The sequence below is a fragment of the Ahaetulla prasina genome, chromosome 1 (assembly GCF_028640845.1).
Source record: "Ahaetulla prasina isolate Xishuangbanna chromosome 1, ASM2864084v1, whole genome shotgun sequence".
Lineage (NCBI taxonomy): Eukaryota > Metazoa > Chordata > Lepidosauria > Squamata > Colubridae > Ahaetulla > Ahaetulla prasina.
Window position 1 is genome coordinate 338,091,968 of NC_080539.1, and position 18,186 is coordinate 338,110,153.

An 18,186-nucleotide genomic window follows, 5' to 3' on the forward strand; every position below is an offset into this window, starting at 1 on the left:
TGACTTCACAATCAACAACAACAATAAACTAGGATGCTAGTTTATATTTTCCCTCCAAATTCCATTTGGGCATTAGGATAGGAACCGAGTGTGGCCATGTGTTCAACCCCAATGAAAAGGGACTCATAAAGATGCTGGAGGGAAAGTATACTGTCCAGGATAGCTTTGTGCAAAGATGCCTCTGATGTGTGCAGAGGATTTAAACTCTCCAGCCTGCTACAGCCCCAACCTCAGCATGGGAGTGAAGACTCCATGATTATTAGAAATATTGTTTGGCAGGGTGTTTTTTTTTATAAGGATATATGGCGCCAGAGAAAGGTAGACCAGGGGTCTCCAACCTTGGCAACTTTAAGACTTGTGGACTTCAACTCCCAGAGGCTGAGGGACTCTGGGAGTTGAAGTCCACAAGTCTTAAAGTTGCCAAGGTTGAGACCTCTGGTGTAGACCAACGCACCTAACATTTAAAGCCGGGCTCATTGAAACGGAAGAAAAGATACAATCTCTGACAACGTTCAATTCTCATTGGGGAACTGTGGAAGATTAAAGCCACCTGACCGGAGAGAGATGCGGCATTCCGGCTCGGCGGTAGCCCGGCCCTTCGCGTTTGCCTTGTGGCCGGGCCGACTAATCCGAGGCCTCAGGAGCCCGTCACGAGTCAGCGGCGAGGGCGGCTCCGCCTCCGCTACCCGGCGGCGGCGGCAGCAGCAGCAGCAAGCGCTATTCCGGAGCCCTTGCCAGCCAGACGCGCTTCGGCTGGGAGCTGCCGCTTGTCCTCGCGTGAACTCGGCTCGTTGGCTGCCGCAGAGGGAGCCGGGGGCGCGCAAGGCTAAGGGAGAAAGGGAGGGAGAGGAGAGGCGAGAGCGAATGAGCGAGGCAAAGAGGCAGATTGGCAAACGCCCCCTCCCTCCTTGGAGGCATATAGAGACAGAGATGCTACGAGCCTTGCCTTTCTCCCCCCCCCTCCGCCCCACCCGTTTGAAGTGGGGAGGAGGGAGGGAGCCCTAAATAATCATTCCGCAGGGAGAAAGACAGGCAGCCGGGAGAGGTAAGATCCGAGGGAAGCAAAGGAACTAAGGGGAGGTAACAAACCCCCAGACAGAGGGAGGGGTGGGAGCCCTCGAAACGAGCGGCGTCGAGGAGGCGCGCTCAGGCGGCCCGATCCCACGCAGAATTACTTAGCAGGCCTCAACCAGACACATTCCTCTGTAAGTAAAGGCAGGGGATTGCCACCTTGCTCTCGCCTTCCCTCGGGGACGTGTGTGTGTTATGGGGAGGGTTAACACTGCAGAGGTCTTGGTCATCGGGGCCCGGGTTTTAAGTGAGCGGGAGCCGGAATGGGAAAAGAGAGGAGAGGCAAGGAAAGGCCGGGGCTGTGGTGGAGAGCTTCGAGCCCCGGCCCCCTCGGCGGGACGCTTTCCGCCACTTTCGATTAGGCCCTGGGCCAGACTCCTGCTGAAAGTGAATGGAAACCGGATTTAAAGAAGGAACACCTCCCCCTCTTCTTTGCCCCCTTCCCTCCCTCCCTCCCTCCCAGGAAAGCAAAGCCTGAGCCACGCAAACGGGCGCGTCGGTGGTTTTTTTGCTTCTCCTGAGGGGGCGGGGGGGGTCGTGGAGGCGGAGGGGGGTCGCTGGGTACGCCCGCTTTGTTCCCGGTGAAAAAGGAGTCTGTTTTCGAGAAATGAGTGCCCTCTGGTCATCTTGCGTCAGTCGGGAGCAGCCCGCATTCCCTTTGGCCGAAGGTGTCATAATTATTACCTAATCTAACAAGCTTATCCCCGATCAGCCATGAAAAAGGGAGGGAGGGCCGACCGAACCCGGCTGGAGTGACGGAAGGGGCGGGGATGGCAGGCGTCAAAGCGAGTTGTGCCCTCGCCTGCCCTTTCGGCAAAAGTCGTTACTGCTGCCTATGAATACGATTCCATCGGGGCCGTGGCGCTCCGAGAGGAAGGAAAGGCCACCCCACCCTCCCGAAGAGGTTTCTTGAGGAACCCCGGCCTCCCCTTTTTTCTTTTTTTTCCCCTCCAGTCGGATACATTTGCCAACCTGCCTTTTGCGCCTTTCCCTTTCGCGACTTTGTGCCTCGTCCTCTCTCGGCTGCCTCCGCTAATTTCGTGCGCTTCGACTTCCACCTGCTTAACTGCGAGTCATGCCAGCCGGTTCCAAGATCCTCCCGACTGTGGCTCGACTTCCAGTCCTCTTCCTGGTTGTCTTTTTGAGCTCGGGCGTCGTGCTAAAACGCTGTATAACCGGAGAAAGTGACTCAATCCCAGCAGTAATCTACACGTGAAGGACCCGATCAGGGATGTTGGAGAGGGCACCTCCTGGATAATGAAGAGTGGGCGTGGGGACAGTCTGGAACTGATGGATATTTCTAACCGTTTATGTAGCACTTTCAGTGGGAATGGTGCTTTCCCTTAATCTAACGTTTGATACTGGGGAAACAGAAATAGATGGGAGAGGGGGATCAAGCAAGCCTAGGGGTTAATTTTGCCCATAAGTAAATATCCTGGTTCTAACAGGAAGTAAGTAGCATAGGGTCATATTTGGGTCTAAGTGGCCAGTTAAGGTGGGCCTAGGCCCTAGCCTAGCCTGTGAATCTTGGCTGCCTACACTAGATGACAGCAAAAAGAGAGTTTTGTCCTTGTATTTTTGCTGTCATCTAGTGGTCAACCTGATTCTTACTACCTAGATACAGTGGGCCTGATGCAGCAGTGATTTGAATCATCAGGTGGTACTTACTTGCTTGGCCAGGTTTCCCACTAATTAAAATTAAATTAAAATTATTAATGTTAATATCTTCCTCCTGCTGCAGTGCTTCAGCACACAAACAGGCTCAGTAGATACAGTGAAGCAAATAGATTTGAATTTACAGGGATTTGGGTGCCAACCCTTCCCAAGAGAATCAAACTCAACAGGAGCTTATGAGGAGGCATAAAGGCCTTTCTGTAGCTGAAAAATTAAAGGCATAATAAAGAGAAGTGTGAGAAAGGCCAGACAGGTCCTGGATCTTGATCATGTGGTCAAAGATGAATGGCACCCTGAACCCTATGACTTTCAGTGATGGCTATTGACACATTGCTTAACAATTTGCAGCTGCAGCTTCAAAATTATTAATTTATTTAAGAATACCAATAAAAAAATATTTGCAGCAACCCCTGACATGAGAGGTCCTTGATGCTCTCTGAGCTTGTTTTCTTGCAGATATTTCAATACCCAGTTTAAGTAACGTCATTAGTGCTGGTGTTGCCTAGTTTGAATAATGAAACGTCTGCAAGAAAACAACCCGTTTTCAGAGACCGCGACCCCTCCCCCTTACGTAAGAGCACATAACTTTTTTCTGTAACCCAAACTCTCATCAGTAACATTCATCTACAGGACAGCTTGCATTAATATGTCTTCCTCTAATTTTGGCAGTACATTAAGAGGTAAAATACCTTCCGCAACTGCTACAGAACATTTGGTAATAAATGTTAGTGTTCATTCCACATCCCATAAACATGGAACCCTATGCATAGGATTGCAACCACTGAATCCAGTGTATTACATTTGGCAGTTGGATTATAAATAGAATGCATGTGTGTGTAGATAGACATAAAACAAACCTCAATAAACATCCAGCAGACATCTATAATTATAAATTGAATTATAGGAAGTATATCCCATCCCTGGTCCTGCACGTGTCTACTCAAAGCCCCACTGAGTACAATGAGTCACATTGCTAAGTAAACAATCAGAACACCATAGTCACAGTATATTAATCCAATTTCAAGGATACATGCTTAGTTTTTTTTTATAGTTCCTTTAATTTCCTAAGAGAGACGCCCCCGGCCCCCCACCCACCCATAGGTGAGGGAGAATTGGTCCCCTTCTGTTGGAGCAATGCTAATCAATAAGCTTGAGAAATAATGCCGACTGTCAAGAGTCCTGGGTTGCTCCGCAGGGAGAGAAAAATTGACTCAGCGGCGTTGCAGCCTCGGACCGCCCCTGGTTGCGAAGCGGGAGAAAGGAGGCCGGGCGAGCGCGTACGTAGCTCTGCCTGGGATTATAAGGACTTTATCCTCAGATGACTCGGTTGCCGCCTCCGCCTCCTTCCCGCCGCTCTTATGTCTCGCTCTTCTCCCGGGGCGCTTGCGAATAAGATTTTTAAACTCCAGCTGAGTGATTTCTTAAACCGTCGTGTTTTTGGGAGAGAGAAGGGTTTTTTTTCCCCCCCGAATCATCTCAAACCCGGCCTGCCTCCGTTTCCTTTCGGCCCCCAAGCTCAGTCCTGCTCACTTCCTTCCCCAAAGCCCCAGTCCCAGTCCCCTGATCGAGAAGCCAGGCTCCTCCACTTCTAACTCTCCGAGAGAGGAACCGGCAATTCGTTTACGTTTAGAAGCGCACGAAGCTTCTTCAAGTCGCTTCAGGGCGGGCAGGCAGGTACCCTCGATCCATTGTTAGTTTCAGGATGAAACGCTGTGCGAAGTATTCATATATTCTGCTTTGGCGCTGGAAATAAAAAAAAAGGAGGTCCAGGGTGATTAAAAAAAACGTACACGCTTATAGAATCGGAGGGACGCATCCAGCCTCCTTCAAGCCGAGAGGTGTGTAGAACCTGTTACTCTATCTGGGAGTGAGATTCATTGAAATCTATAGGGTTCCCTTCGGGTAGATTCCGCCCTCCCCCCTCCCCGTCAAGAGTGTTCGATTCTTCAGTTGGGATTTTGTCTTGAATGTCGTGGCCCTCACACTTAGGTTCGTCTCACGCTTTTAGGCTCTTACCTGAGGCTACGCAGCAAGCCCCATTAAGACCAACGGGCGTTATTTCTGAGTAGACAAGAACAGGCTTGCAGCTGCAAGGCGATCTTTAGCTAAGAAACTAACACGCAGCGCGCGATCCTGTGTTGTGGATAGTTCTCTCCACAGATAATACTTGGGCCTAAGTAATTGCAGCTTTATTCCCAAGAGGGAACGTTTAGGATCGCAGCTTTATTTTGGGTGGCAAACACCCATTTCTTCGGGAGAGGGAAAGGTTGCGTTGGGCTCAGCAAGGACGCCGCGTTGAGATGAACTAGGCGCCCTGCCGGGAACGGGAGAGAGCGGAGGCGAGGAGGTCCCTTTAAAAGCTCTGCGATTCGAGAATTCAGCGCCTCTCTTCGGCGCCAAGGTTCTCATCTAGGGGAATAGCTTCAAGCTAGGCAGGAAAAGGTCCGGAAGAAGGCAAAAGAGCAAACCGATTCTGTCCTGTTGCCAGGAAAACCTCAGGGAGAGTCATCAGAAGTCGAATTCGACTTTGCTTTATATCCAGCCAAGTTTGTGGGCCTTTTTATAACCGCACCTGTGCAGAGGGGTACTAACCACCCCGGTTCCTAATCATTTCCTTTAGTTCACGTTCCCTTTTTTCTAAGGATTCTGAAGGGAGAGGAGGACTGAATGTCCTCTCGAATAGTACTCCCCCACCCTCCCCCAGCCGCCGCCGCCGCCGCCGCCGCAAGGGAAACAGATGCATCGCTCCCAAAGTTTTTGGAGTGTGTTTGGCATTAAAGTAAGTTCGACGTTAGAGTAAGTTCGGCTTCACTTCCTGAGGTCGGTTCCAGAAGGCTAGTTAATCGGCCAGAAGGATGGGAGTTGGTTGATTTAGCTTGATCCTTCCCTCCCCTCCTGGGAAGTTTTCCGAAAACTCAGCGGAAAAACCGAGCGGCGGGTTTTGTGACACTTGGCCTGTCTAACTAGGTGGCTCAGTGGCTAAAATACTGAGCTTGTCGATCAGAAAGGTCGGCGGTTCGAATCCCTAAGTACAGGTCTCCTGCATGAGCAGGAGGTTGGACTAGATTACCTCCAAGGTCCCTTCCAACTCGGTTATTGTTACCCCAAGAAGTAAGGGGTAACCGCTACCTACACCAACCGGAAGACAGGAGCTGCTGTTGGCGAAATCAGTTTCTGTCAGCTTAAAAGCTAGGAATGAAGTATATTACAGCATCCGATTCAGGCAGCCTGCTTCATCGTCTCGTGGGCCCGTTCTAAAGAACTCTTCCTCAGACCGATTTTTTTTTTTCCGGAACTGAGAAGAGAAGAAGGACAAATTACAAGAGTTCAGATCTGCTATGTTATTTTCTGCCTGCAGACTAGCTGTGCCCTAGTTGGAAAATTCGCCGCCCGTCCTGACGCAAATGCGTTCAATCAACAGGGCATCGAATAGCTCGCTTCAACTGCCAACAAGGGATCCAAGGGAATCATGCCGGGAAGCTTGACATTCCTCGCATTAAACCTCGCCATTGAGGGACAAGCAAGAATAGGGCGCGGTGGGAGGGGGGTATAAAAGACTACGACGACCCTGGAACCGCAATCCTACACACCTCCATGTGAACTACATTCAGGGAAACATATCTCTGAGGACAGAAGGTTAAGGCTTAGACTTCTCTGAGAGCCCCTGCTAAAAAGCACCTGTTTCTTACTCTTGATTTTTAGGCAAACTGCTATATTGGGGAGAAGGTTAGCTCCATGCAGCAAAACAAAAGTCTACAGGGTGTGTTGGAGACAGATACACAGTTCACTCTAGCGCCAGGAGTCTCCAACCTTGGCGACTTTAAGCCTGGCGGACTTCAACTCCGCAAAGCTGGCTGGGGAATTCTGGGAGTTGAAGTCCGCCAGGCTTAAAGTCGCCAAGGTTGGAGACCATTTTTACTGTACTAGAAATAAAGCCTATTTTTAATTCCCAACGAAGCTCGGCAGTATATAGCCTTATGCGCCTTTACAGCGGAACTGCCCTCCCTCCCAATAAGCGCGCTGAAGAGTTTAACCGTAGTGCTAAGATCATTTGAAATGAATAAGAACGGATCACACAATACATCTGTTAGTGTTTAACGTGTGAGTCGCCACGATAATCTTCTAAAATCTGAAGTCAGGATGACTCACCACAGAATAAAAGTATTTTGCCGCTGCCCGGAGGTGACCACGGCGAGGCCATTTTTCCCTTGCCTTCGCCTCACCTCTCGACGGCTGCTACACTCGGGCATCTAATTAACCGCGGTGTGTGTGTGTGTGGTGCGGAATAACTCCGATTTAACAGTGTCCCCCAAAGGAGGATAGGCGAGACAGGAGGGGAGATTCTGGCTCATATTCCCCCCAGATCTCGCCCCAACTCCTCCAAACCCCTCGTCTTTTTTTCTTTCAATTTATTCCGTTATTGGCTCCCCCCGCCCCCGTAGCCTATTACAAGTGCTTTTCACCCATCCTGGCATCCAGTGCTCAAGACGATGGATTAGACCCGGGTATATGAGTCGGGTCAAAACCAAATCTGATCCGAATCTGTGGCGGTCATAACCACAATATATACCTGGAGCAGTAATATCTTATGCTGGGGTAATCAAATCGGTTGCCCGACGTTTTCCGCAAATATTGGCGGGCCTTACCCCCTCCCCCTCAAAAAAAATCTTACAAATCTTAATATCTTAATACAAATCTTAATTTTACAAGTGTTAATAGGGTCCGAAAGAAAGGAAGGAAAGCATCCAGCGAAAGGAAGGGAGTGGGCTAGAGAAGGATGCTAGGGGACAAAACTACTAGGGACGATTCTTTTTTTCCATGTAACCTACTCCCTTGAGATTTCCTCGTGGTCTCCCATTAGGCAAGACTAGACGCTAGCCAGGGCAGGTCCATGGGTGACCAAAAATCTACCTCCTAGGAATGAGAAGATCAAACTGATTCTTGCTTTGCTTCTATCTTCACGCTAAACGATTGATATGGCAAAGTTTGGAAGAGGGGAAATAAAATAACGGCTGGCTTTCTAAAATAGTGAGTTATCAAGTCATAAGGATGAAAAGTGTGATAAGGGGCCGGGAGCCTCGTTAATTTGCTGGGGGGAAAAAAAAGAAGGAACACCCATTTACTATAAACCTTTTCTCCGTTGTGGCTCGCACCCTCCTTTAAAGTTTAAAACCGAAGCCAGCGCTGCCAGATGAGATCATGAAAAGTCAGATTTGGGGGGAGACGTCGATGGAAGTGAAATTGCTTATGCCTTTTTCCCCCCTACAACTGCCGGGAGGGAAAAACTTATTCCATATCAGTCTTTACAATAACGCGTTCCGTTTAGTTTTTTTTTTAAAAAAATAACAAGCACAACGAAGTTAGATCGCAGGAAAATTCAATGGGTTGAGAAAGGAATCCGGTCAAAGGGCCACGATCCTCACACTGCAGCGGGTGTGTCCGGCCCGGTGAGTGTTTCGCGTGAAGCGACCGCTTTCCGTATCTTCTCACTCAGGAAGGAAATACAGGCGAGACCAAATGAACAGCAGCTGTGTGAGGGAACCCTGTCAACTAATTGGCAAAACAAACGGGCCGGGCGGGGAGAACATGACCGCAGGGCTGCATTATGCCCAGCTGGGAATGAGCAGCAGCCCCATAAAGGAGCCGTCCTGGTCGTAGAGCGTCGCTCTTTCCCTTCTCCTCTACCCGCCCCGTCCAGCTATTTATAAAAAGATCAAAAAGAAAAAGCGAAACGCGTCGCCTTGACGCGAGAATGTTCGAAGTCAGAACGTCCGGTGATTTTTTCCCAATCGACGCGGAACGCGACGGCTTAACCAACCAACTAACTAAACAAACAAACAAAGGGAACAATTGGTGCGGGTGCGTTAGCCGAGCGTTGGCGGGTCCTGGCTCCCCCGTGAGTTCGATCTCGAAGGTTCGCGGAAACGTTTCCCGCCTTTTGTAAACCCTTTCAAACTAGACTTGGATGGTCCCTTCTGACTTTCCAAGGAAAGCCACTGCTTTTTGCCTGGATTGGGATTTGTGATGCTTTAGTAATTTCGCGTTTTATATTTCTTCGCCGCTCTTGGTTGGTTGGTTGGTTGGTTGTGGTTTTTGCCTTCTGAATTTGACCCGAGGAGCCTTTCTTCACGTGGTATCATGCAAATAATAAGAATGGGAATCATAAGATATAATCACCACGGGTACTTTGGGAAGATTTTCATTTATATATATCATATATGGTATTTTGTTTTAGATTATTTTATGCCTTCCTAAATCCCTTTCCCCCCCAGTCAATTATGTCTGATTCTTAGAGACTGACTGGACAAGTCCCTGCAGTTTTCTTGACAAGGCTTCTTAAATGTGGTTTACCATTGCCATTTTCCTAGAGCTGAGAGAAAGTGACTGGCCCAACGTCCGCCCCCCCCCCCATTTTATTTTATTACATTTATTCCAGACTTAAGAGAGAGTTTCATTGCAAACGTTTGGATTTATTTAAAATAATGATGTTGACATTACCAGCTGGATCATTCCCAGCAAAATCAACTGGGCTGTTTCAGAACAAGAGCCATATGGATTTGTTGCAGAATATAAAAAAGGAATTTGGGGCACCTGTCACATGTTTTGCCTGGTGCCTCATAATCCAGTGAAACGAATCCAGTATCATATTCTAATTTGTCAAAAAGAAACCCCACAGATTTCTATAAGACTTAAGAGACTTACTCAAAATTGATCTATGACATTCCTAATGCAGTCTTTGAAAGCTTTAGCTACAATAGTGGTTGGGTTCTGTTTTTCTGTTGATTGGATTTCAGCTGTGTGTTGCACCTGACAAATGTGGCATAGGTTGGACAGAGTAAAATCCCCCCAAATTATCTGCACAAGATTTTTTTAAGGGTATTTCATCCTGGGTCTTTTCTTTCCCAAAATAGTGCCTTGGTTGATTTAAACTTCACATGGTTTAAAACAAAAATGGGAAGACTTCATTCTTAAAGGAATATACTATGTGTTTTGCATTATAGAGCCATTTATACAACAGAACCTATGGATGGCATATATAGAGACAGGGGGAGGGGAAAAGGAGAGAAATGTGGGGGGGATGATTTCCAAAACTGAATGGAGTGCACAATTCATCCAGTTGAAACATTTGTAATTGTTCCACACTTTAATTCAGGAAAGAATGTATTTTGTTGGTATTATGTTGGGTAGCCTACTATAAAAAGTCAAGAGAGTAAATGACTAAATTTAGAATTGCCTCCTGTTCATAAACCTATGGGCATTTGCCATAGACAAATGTATGTTTTTTTCATTTGCTGTTGATTAATTTTAAATTGCAATTTGTCCATTTTAAAACTTATTGACTAAGAACAGGCTTTCTTTAATAAAGTACATTGATGTCACTTTCCTGCCATGATTACCATCATGCGTATGAATACCAAATGTTTTAACTAACTTTCAGTTTTAAAGTTAGTTCACTTTCACTTTCTATTTTACATGCATGGACATTCACAAGAATCAATGTCTGCATCAAAAGACATTTAGATACCCCTACGTTAAATTTTACTTTTGTTCAAATTAAAATGCATGGTTGATTGTCCCCAATTAAGGGCTAATATATATTTGCTACACATACATGGTACCCTCCAATTGCACACTTATGACTGAAGGGCCCTGGATCCAGTGTAATAAAAAAAAAACCTACCAGTCAATTAACAGGGTACTTTCTTAAGATCAATGGTGAATGTTCTTTATATATAAAATCAAATCTTTCTTATGGTCATAGACCAGAATAGCTTTTTGCACAGTTAAGGAGGCTATGGGATATCTGCCATAAATTTTGCATAATCTGGATAAAACCTGAGTTTGTGAAATATTGTAAGATTTACCTCCACACAACTTCCATTTGCTTTTAATGGTGTGGGTCATATTTGAAGGATTTCCTCTCTGCTCATATACTTACCTGAAACTTCAGCAGAGATGCCCTTTTTAAAAATACTTGCTACCAAAACCACTTTAGAAAAGTCAGTCTGAAAGATGTGATTCATATTATAAAAGATGTGATACAATATTATGTGATTAATTTTATGAATAAAAGATATGAATCATATTATGAAGACGCTGCCCAGGGAATTATAAATATCTTTGGAGTCCTTTAAAACATGAAACCATTCATAGGATGGTTATTAAAATGCTATTTTAAGCTTTTTGCTCTTTGTCAGAGCTAAAACATTTATCACTTTTCTTATGAATTTGATATGCAAATTAACTATCTCTTTCTGAATCAATGTAAAGCAAAGTGAATTGCATTCTTGTGTGAGTTATCCAAAAAACATCCCAAGACAAAAAGTCTGCTTTTCTTCCAAATGTAGGAAAGGCAGCTGCATTTGAGCCATAAAAACCTCAGTTTCTTTCAAGAAATCTCTTGCCTCTCAGACGTGAAATGGAAACTTGCTCACTTTGGTAGGCCTCATCACAGCTGTCTTGACAAATTTAAGAAAAAGACATTTTTTTAAGAAAAATATCTTTAGACATTTTTTTGGAATGGAGAGAGGAGTTGATGTATTTCAATGGAACAATTTTTCAGTGACATTTAAAATGGATGTTTCAATTACAACCCCCTTGATAGAATTAAAAATCATAACTCTTTTTAAAAAAAAACAATTTAGATTTGGGATTTATGGTTTTCTCCAATTGTTAAAAAATATCTTTCTGAAGTATTTATTCTAGAAAAATGAAAGGAAATGACAAACAAAAAGTGTTTTTCCTTAGTACATTTTGCCTTCCTCTTTACTGATCCTTATGGAGATATAGAAGCTGAAGCAAACCATTTCCCTGTAAGGCACCTTCCTTTTGTTAGGAAAGATTCACTCACACAATTACTCTTTAAAAATACCAAAGTACTTTTGGGGGTTTGATTAAAACAGAATTCTCAGAAAGTCTAGAATTCTCATGAAATTCTATTAAAATCCAGACTATTGAAGGAAAATGAATTATCAAGAAAACTTGACATTTGATATCATTCTGTTTTTTTTACTTTGTACTAACGGTTGTTAACAGTTCTTCATCTCACAAGTATTGAGATACTGTTGGTCTCACCTAATACAAGATTCTGTATTAATTGAGCAACTATATATTTTCATGTAAATTAAAAATAATTTATGCAAAGTGGACATAATAGAATACTGCCATGTCTCATGACATAGTTGTTTAGCTTTTAATATTCCATTTTTCAATATAAACCTTATGAGTGAATTCTTTATATTAGTACTTTTACTGAATTCATAGACAGACATCCCATGCCAAATGTGACACCTCCATGGTTATTGTTTTCAACTTTCACCTAGGTCATATTGGCAGAAATTAAGTACAGAAAATCAAGAGATTATGGCAACATGGTTTCCATTCATGAGGACAGTTTATAGTGCCAGAGATGTAACCAAAATCTCAGAATTTCAATAGAGATGCTGAAAAAAGTATTTGGACTGCATAATAAAACTCTTTTCTTTTATGTACACTGAGAGCATATGCACCAAGACAAATTCCTTGTGTGTCCAATCACACTTGGCCAATAAAATTCTATTCTATTCTATTCTATTCTATTCTATTCTATTCTATTCTATTCTATTCTATTCTAAGCAAAAGCAAAGGCTGGGATGAAACTACAGGTGAATTGAAGTCATTAGCAGATAATACTGTGGGTCCCACATTGGGAAAGTTTTCACTAGCAAATGCAAAGGTCGCCTTCAAAAACATAGGAGCCAGCCAGCTTGCTTAGTGTATCTGGACAACCACTTGTCTGAAATGGAACAGGGTCTTTTGCTCAAGGTGAGGATGGATTAGAAGACCTCCAAGGTCCCTTCCAACTCTGTTATTCTATGTCCCATCTGTGTGCAGATGTATATGAAATGTATGTCTTGTGCATTCTCCTATTAAACGCTGAATTAATACACAAATTAAAAGATATTAAAAAAGAAGGGGCAACAGGAGAAAATACCATGCAAAGGCAAATTAGGAAACGAGAAAATGTCATATAAAATCAAATGTTTTGAGTTTGATTTTGTATAAAAATCAAACAGGTTTATTAAGCACATACTATTGGTCATCCAATGCAAAGTAAAAGAAGGAATGACATAACTTTGCTTGGTGGGAATTTCACAACTGAAATTTTGTTATTGAAATAGTCCTGCTCTTATATTTGTCAGCTTAAAATTTTAATGTGATAGGAGATAACATCAATTCCAATAATGGAAATTAGAGATAGATTCATGTGAATGGAAGTGGCCCTTTAGAAAGTCTGGCACTACGTAGCTGAATTGTGTTTAGAAACATAATTTTTCTAAGTGTTAACTGTTCCAATTCCAATGTAAAATGGACTACTAAACTAACAAAATATGTAGTGTGGTTTACATTTATTTTGCTTTTGTGGAAATTCAACAATTCTAGTCAAAGTAGTTTGGAAATGTTATATAATGTAAAATGGCGGTACAACAGCCTTTCCCAATTAGGTAATTCCTAATATTAAACAACAGTCTCAATATTAGGGGTTACCAGATTGAGGAAAGTTGTTCTATTGTATCCTTAATAGTATCTAGTTCTGAGCTAGGAAAGCTATCTTCATAGTTGAGTTGTCATTATGTCCAGTTCACCACACAGATGCCAGAAATATCTCCCCATCAAGAAGAAAAGTATGCTCTAGATTGTTCCAGGAAAACAAAAGTTAACATAGAGTGCTATTTGACACTTCTTAAATATGTGTCACACTCCTTAAATTCCTTTGAATCATTTTCTATAAACTGTTTTGTGGGAGGTCTCCTCTGAAGACAAGAGTTGAAATCTGTTTTATTTTGATATGGAAAAATGGACGTTTTTTAAATGTGTACCATATAATTTACTTGAGAAGGTAAAATGATATCTTTGATTAGATCAGCCTCTGGCTGGAAAGACGAGTGCAAACTTGTTTTTTTAAGCCAAGTGAATTCAGAAGAAATATTATTGAAGAGAAAGTTTTATCTAGTTAAAATGATCAGACAGATTTAGTAATGTTTCTCTATTCATAGTAGGAAAGTTGTGTGTTCAGTATCAACATATGTCCCATAGGATCCCACAGAATGTTTTTGGGAAGCTGTCCATGCACAGAAAACCATATGAGGTTATAATATAAGCTGTGAGAAAAAAAAGGAATTGTTTTGTGGATTGGTTTCATTTGCCACACTGGGATGAATTTAACAATAATATGCTATTTAATTCTATTGCTCTACAATGTAAACCATCCAGAAGTCTTTTGGTTGGGGGAAGCCTATAAACAGCACATATAAATCAACAAAATCAAAAGAGTATGTGCTGCTTCACAAAATCTTATGTATGCAAAGGTGCATGATTTAGCCATTCTGTTATCCCACATGAGCAATCTGCGTCTGATTTTTAGCAGAAGACAACTTGGGTTTTATTTCTTCCCTCACAAGATGTTATAGTAGGAAAGTTACATTTCTGTAGCCTATTGTAATTAAAACTCAGAATCTGGTAGCTCCTTTTCAGAATAACTTTTTTTATATAAAAAGGCATAAGCTTTTTTGAAGCTTATTTCTTGAATAATGATGATTTACCAAGGTAGAAAAAATCTTGTCTTCTTTTTACCTCAGAATAATCCTATGAAAATGGTGAGGCTGAGAGGCATTGCCTTTAACCTCAGTTGTCCATTCCAGCTTTACCATTCCAAATAAATTTTAGAATTCATTAAATTTTATACCATTTCTCTGAGTTCAAGACATCATTTTCGGTAAAATAACACTCAGCTGACAACATATTGTATTCCAGTCCTGTGCTTCATTGATAGTTTAGTATGGATGTCAAGGTTCAAAAAAGTTAGAAGGCTTTATGCTATATGCTAGCCTGTCTCCTATTTTAATTTAATTTTATTGCACTTCTACTTTATTTAGCTCTAATCTTGTTAATTTTGTTGGTGTATGTGCAAAGTGTATTTGGTCATGTTCTATATATGTTTCATGAATATTGTTGGCTTAATAACATGTCCATTTCACCTAGGTACAAAATTGTGCAAAATTTATGTAAAAAAATATCACCATGGGTTGAATGTTTGTTTAACAATATTTAACAGTGGTAACAACAAAATATTCATTTTCCACATAAAAGTTATAAAGCAAACTGGGATGTTAGCAGCAAGTTTGTATACAGAACTGCAAACTCCATCCAGTTCAAGTACTCCAAACTAATCCCAGATTCTGTAATTCCAGATAGGTATCCTTTCCATCAGGTGCCTATTGGTAAAAGCCAAAGTAGATCTTTTCTTATTTCTGTTATAAATATGAAAAAAAAATGCTCTTTATTTTCCCCTTTCATTTCATAGTGCTTTCCTAAAGCTAGTCAAAAATGTCACACTTTACATTCAGTCTACTTAAGTGAGCAACATGCAAATAGGTAATCATAAATATAACCACACAGGCAATGCTTTCACCTATCTAAGTGTTTCTTCATCTCAGACTCTTTATTATAAGTGGACTTCAACTCTCAGAATTCTCCAGTCAGCATGCACATCCTCCAGTCTCCACATTTTAAAGGCTCTGACATGGAGAAAAACTAATCTAACTGAATGTCATCTTAGAGGCCTTTGTTTTCAGCAGTCATTTTTCTTAGTGTATTAAATTGATGTGCCTATCTTTATACATAAATAAATGCAATCCAACATAATCTAGAGTATTTTGGACTATTTAATATTTTATATGATAATTTGGTATGTGACCTATTAACTAGATGTTTGTTGAGCTATATCTTCTAGCAATGTTTTCTAACAGAGCTATATACACATGTTTATTTATTAGATGTTTATCCCACCTTTATCACTTTATAAATAACTCAAGATAGTGAATACACATAATACTCCTTCTTTCTCCTCCCCCTCCCCCCCCCTCCAACAACAACCTGTGAAGTGAGTTGGGCTGAGAGAGAGAGAGAGAGAGAGAGAGACTGGCTCAAAGTGATCCAGCCAGCTGTCATGCTTAAGGCAAGACAAGAAATCACAGTCTCTTGGTTTCTAGGCAGCCTCTTAACCACTATTTCAACCTAGTTCTGTTCATTTCTGAATAATTCAGATATATGCAATGGGAATAAGACTCTCTAGTTTTCTGGGTGAAATCCTGATTACAGGACAGTGACAGTATATGATCTGAGTTAAGATCACGGATAGCCACAGAGCACTCAAAAAAAATATCAAGATGGCAGCCACAGCATGAAATTAAAATCCTGTCTGTTTTTACATGTATTATGTATTATGATTAATCAGATATTCTTAGTAAACCTACACAGATGAGATTGTTTCAAAAATTCATTGGCTGCTACCAGTTGTTAAAAGCATCTGGACTTCCAAAGCTCTATACACATTTCAATGGACACTGGACTGAAAAGAAGCTATTTTCTGAAATCCTAGTAGGAATGACTCTAAATGCAATTCAGACTGCATCTTCTGTTTTCCATATTACAAGGTCATTGTTTTTTAATGACTACAAAATAAGCACACTTCAGTAACTTGGAATGAATGTACCAGCTGGTTGAATTCATATAAGAATTCATATAATTCTGTAAGCCGCCCTGAGTCTTCGGAGAAGGGCAGGATATAAATGTAAATAAAATAAAATAATAAAATAAATTTATTTATTTATTTATTTATTTATTTATTTATTTATTTATTTATTTATTTATTTATTTATTTATTTATTTATTTATTTATTTATTTATTTATTTATTTATTAGATGTTTATCCCGCCTTTGTCACTTTATAAATAACTCAAGATAGTGAATACACATAATACTCCTTCTTTCTCCTCCCCTCCAACAACAACCTGTGAAGTGAGTTGGGCTGAGAGAGAGAGAGAGAGACTGGCTCAAAGTGATCCAGCCAGCTGTCATGCTTAAGGCAAGACAAGAAATCACAGTCTCTTGGTTTCTAGGCAGCCTCTTAACCACTATTTCAACCTAGTTCTGTTCATTTCTGAATAATTCAGATATATGCAATGGGAATAAGACTCTCTAGTTTTCTGGGTGAAATCCTGATTACAGGATAGTGACAGTATATGATCTGAGTAAAGATCACGGATAGCCACAGAGCACTCAAAAAAAAAATCAAGATGGCAGCCACAGCATGAAATTAAAATCCTGTCTGTTTTTACATGTATTATGTATTATGATTAATCAGATATTCTTAGTAAACCTACACAGATGAGATTGTTTCAAAAATTTATTGGCTGCTACCAGTTGTTAAAAGCATCTGGACTTCCAAAGCTCTATACACATTTCAATGGACACTGGACTGAAAAGAAGCTATTTTCTGAAATCCTAGTAGGAATGACTAAATGCAATTCAGACTGCATCTTCTGTTTCCCATATTACAAGGTCATTGTTTTTTAATGACTACAAAACAAGCACACGTCAGTAACTTGGAATGAATGTACCAGCTGGTTGAATTCATATAAGAATTCATATAATTCTGTAAGCCGCCCTGAGTCTTCGGAGAAGGGCGGGATATAAATGTATATATATACATAAAACATACCAAACCCTCTATCCAGAAATGGATGAGACCAAAGGCAAAAATGGGAGGTGGGGTTGACACATGTTTCTTTAAGAGAGTATACAATTGATTCCCTTTCCGGATTGTCTATCTCTGGCAATCAGCCCTTGGAAAGTTACACATGAGGAAACATGGTTCTCTTAATGACAAAAAGAACCCACATCCCTCCTTTATACATATGAGAAACTGACTAATGAGATAATGCTGGAATGTAATGTAACTCGTCAGTTTAAAGGCAACTGAGGCCATTTGGAAGCTTATCTCCCATCCTGCACACACACACACACACACATTCATACGAAACTGCAATCAAGGGTTTTAAGGCTTAGTTCATTGGGTCAACCTAGGCAGGATGCATGGCATATTCATAATGACATAATTGAATCACTTACCGTAATGTCCCTCATAACTAACATTTCAGGCATCCTGCTGATACCCTTCAAGTACCAATCTTTCATGAAATAATATATATTCCCACATGCAAATCAGACAACAACCTTTAAACTATTGCTGTATTGATATTTGGCAAAAGGTGAGTTAAAGTCATTACAATTTTGTGTTCTGAAGAATAGATGCTAGCAATTTCCATTCATAACTTCAGTGTATACAAAAGAGAATGAATTGAACTGAGATCTTGGGTCTTAATCACTTAAATATGAACCAGCAGTGTGCTGCAGCTGCCAAAAAAGCCAGTGCAGTTATAGGCTGCATTAACAGAGGGATAGAATCAAGATTAGATGAAATGTTAATACCACTTTATAATGCCTTGATAAGGCCACACTTGGAATACTGCATCCAATTTCTGTCACCACAATATAAAAAAGATGTTGAGACTCTAGAAAGAGTGCAGAGAAGAACAACAAAGATGATTAGGGGACTCA

General features: G+C 41.6%; 1 protein-coding gene across 10 annotated transcripts in view; it reads left to right on the forward strand.

Annotated features, from left to right (window-relative positions):
- Nucleotides 1–925: 925 nt before the first annotated feature.
- Nucleotides 926–18,186, forward strand: part of DIO3 (iodothyronine deiodinase 3) — a 161,171-nt gene continuing 143,910 nt past the window's right edge. For 2 of the 10 annotated variants that reach the window (XR_009152671.1, XR_009152676.1), the window contains exon 1: nt 1,052–1,205. The gene's annotated coding sequence lies outside the window, so the exon portion shown is untranslated. The other 8 variants (XR_009152678.1, XR_009152670.1, XR_009152673.1 and 5 more) reach the window with 8 other exon arrangements.